We start from the raw sequence: 3651 nt of genomic DNA on the forward strand, positions 1-3651 counted from the left end.
CATAGGGTTTTTTTTCTTGTTTTTTGAGTGTTTAGTTATTCCTATGATCCACTATTTTGCAACTAATTTTCTTTTGCCAGAGTGTGGGGTACAGATGGATTTAGAGCTAGCTTTCCTACTGATCAGATTGTTAATATGAAGAGTTTACTGGCTCTTAACACTCCATAACAATTTGTTTCACTGACGACTAAGATGTAAACTTTGATAATCAGTGGTAAATATCTTTAAAAGATAGTTTGAATTCTTTATAGAGTTGTAAAATATAGAACATTTACATGTTAAGAAAAGTCTGAAAAGCTATCTGATTCGCAGAGAAAAGGAAAACTTCCCTATAGACGTCATGGCGGTAAAGGTGAGAAATGCCATCCATATTTAAATATTAAGCAATGATAAGGTTAAAAGAATAGAAGATCATAATTTATTTAAATAATATGTGGAGGCAGTAGAAGGGAAGTGTTTTGGAGAAAATTTTCCCAATTATGAGTCACCACATTAAGAATGTGGTTTTGCTCCTGAAAAGAAAATTTTTCCCAATTATGAGTCACCTACATTAAGAATGTGGTTTTGCTCCCTGAAAGGTTAAAATGCACTAGCAGACCTTTAGGTATAAGGCATTGTATACATATGCCACATCTTTATCCATTCATCTTTCGATGGACACTGAGGCTCCTTCCACAGCCATTAGAAACAATGAATACCCATAATTTGCTTCAATGTGGATACATCTGGAGGGTATTATGCTGAGCAAAGTAAGTCAGTCAGAGAAGGACAAACATTATATGATTCATTCAACCTAACCAAAGAGGTAAAGTATCTATCCCCTAAAAACTACAGAACACTTCTGAAAGAAATTGAGGAAGACACAAAGAGATAGAAAAATATTCCATGCTCATGGATTGGAAGAATTAATAATGTGAAAACGTCAATGTTACCCAGGGCAATTGACACATTTAATGCAACCCTTATCAAAATACCATGGACTTTCTTCAGACAGTTGGAACAAATCATCTTAAGATTTGTGTGGAATCAGAAAAGACCCCGAATAGCCAGGGGAATTTTAAAAAAGAAAACCATAGCTGGGGGCATCACAATGCCAGATTTCAGGTTGTACTACAAAGCTGTGGTCATCAAGACAGTGTGGTACTGGCACAAAAACAGACACATAGATCAATGGAACAGAATAGAGAACCCAGAAGTGGACCCTCAACTTTATGGCCAACTAATATTCGACAAAGGAGGAAAGACTATCCATTGGAAGAAAGAAGTCTCTTCAATAAATGGTGCTGGGAAAATTGGACATCCACATGCAGAAGAATGAAACTAGACCACTCTCTTGCACCATACACAAAGATAAACTCAAAATGGATGAAAGATCTAAATGTGAGACAAGACTCCATCAAAATCCTAGAGGAGAAAACAGGCAACACCCTTTTTGAACTCAGCCACAGTAACTTCTTGCAAGATACATCCACGAAGGCAAAAGAAACAAAAGCAAAAATGAACTATTGGGACTTCATCAAGATAAGAAGCTTTTGCACAGCAAAAGAAACAGTCAACAAAACTGAAAGACAACCTACAGACTGGGAGAGGATATTTGCAAATGACTTATCAGATAAAGGGCTAGTATCCAAGATCTATAAAGAACCTGTTCTGGGAATTTAAAAAAAAAATAGTGAAAGAGAATAAAGGGGAAAGGAGAGAAAATGAGTGGGAAATATCAGAGAGGGTGACAGAACATGAGAGACACCTAATTCTGGGAAACGAACAAGGGATAGTAGAAAGGGAGGTGGGCGGGGGGTTGGGGTGACTGGGTGATGGGCACTGAGGGGGGCACTTGACGGGATGAGCACAGGGTGTTATGCTATATGTTGGCAAATCGAACTCTGATAAAAACATATACAAAAAAAAAAAAGATGTGGATATTCCTGGCACAGACTGTCATCCTCTCTGGGCTCGGACCTAGTTTGCAGGGACATGGCTAAATGCACCAAGAAATCAGAATTGTGGGTAAATACAAGACCTGTTATGGTGCCTCCCTCAGGAAAATGGTGAAGAAGATTGAAATAAGTCAGCACACCAAGTGCATTTGCTCCCTCTATGACAAAACCAGGATGAAAAGATGAGCTGTGGGCATCTGGCACTGTGGCTCCTGCATGAAAACCATAGCCAGTGGTGCCTGGACCAACGGCACCACTTCTGCCATCACAGTGAAGTCCGCCATCAGGAGACTGAAGGAGTTGAAAGACCAGTAGAAGTTCCACCATTTGAAAAATGGCTAGCCTATAATAAATGGGTTAATTACATAATAAAAAAGATACGAAGGTTCCTAAAAAAGTTAGACATAATACTATCATATGACCCAACAATTGCTCTACTAGGTATTTACTCAAAGGATACAAACACAGCAATTTGAAGGGGCACATGCATTCCAATGTTTATAGCAACAATGTCTACAATAGCCAAAATATGGGAGAGCCCAGATGTCCATTGACAGACGAATGGATACAGAAGATGTGGGTACACACACACACACACACACACACACACAGTAGAATATTACTCAGCCATCAAAAAAGTAAAATCTTACTATTTGCACTGATATGGTGGGAGCTAGTGTATTATGCTAAGTGAAAACAGTCAGAGAAAAACAAATACCACATTATTTCACCCATATGTAGAATTTAGGACAAAAACTGATGAACAGGGGGGAGAAGGAAAAAAGTACCTTTAGGTGTAAGGCAGCCCAAAAGTGGCTAACTAAATAAGGGGATAATGTTCTAGCATTTAAATGCCAAATGTCGATGCTGGATTTTTTCTTTCTTGGTATTCTCTGAAAGCTGATGTTAAAGGATAGACACTGCAAAGGCAAGTAAAACACAACTGCCATGGGGTTTTGAAATTGAATATAAGAATACCAGCACAGGGAAACAGAGGGGCCTGTGGAGTCAAGGTAATAGTATGAGGAATTATGTGCTAGGTGATACTTTAACCAGACAGAGAACTGGTTCCAAACTCAGATTCAGCTACTTGCTGCTGGAAAATCAATACTCAAGAGACATGTGATGGTGGGAGAAGGAAGTTTGCTTTATTCAGGAAGCCAGCAGCCAGGAAGATGGTGGACTAACATCTCAAAGATCATCTTTTCTGTCCAGGTGAAGCTGGAAGGTTTTAAAGGGAAAGACATAGGAAAAGGGAGGGGAGCTCCATCCAGGAGAAGCAGGTGCCTGGTGGCTAGTTCTCTGTGCACAGGATCCTAAATATATTTGCTGGCATCAGTGGCAGTTGTTTTCAAATGTAGTCAAGCCTTATCTTCTGGGAAGTTTGGTCCTTCACTCCTCAAAGTCAGTGGTCTGGCAAATTCCAAGGAAAGTAAGTTCGTTCTGCTACATTTTAAAGAACACAAACAAGGAGACATAAGCTTGAAGGCAAGTTAACCCTTCAGATGGATTGGAGTGGCTGTTAAATTACTGTGGGTGTTTACAAAACAACATGGAAACATTCACTGGCAGCAAGAGGAGCTTTTGGTCTAGAACAAACATGATAGATATGAGAGGACTTATGAACAAACTAAGAGTTTATACAACCAGCATAGCAAAATAGACATTATATTAAGTGAAATTGTAGAAAGATGGAAGCAATGTTTAGGGACAG

The 3651-nt window shown here is 39.1% G+C and overlaps 1 pseudogene; it reads left to right on the forward strand.

Moving 5' to 3' along the window:
- The first annotated feature begins 1982 nt into the window (after window positions 1-1982).
- LOC119879395 lies at window positions 1983-2252 on the forward strand (annotated as a pseudogene).
- Window positions 2253-3651: the final 1399 nt, after the last annotated feature.

Source organism: Canis lupus, unplaced genomic scaffold (assembly GCF_011100685.1).
Source record: "Canis lupus familiaris isolate Mischka breed German Shepherd unplaced genomic scaffold, alternate assembly UU_Cfam_GSD_1.0 chrUn_S734H897, whole genome shotgun sequence".
NCBI lineage: Eukaryota > Metazoa > Chordata > Mammalia > Carnivora > Canidae > Canis > Canis lupus.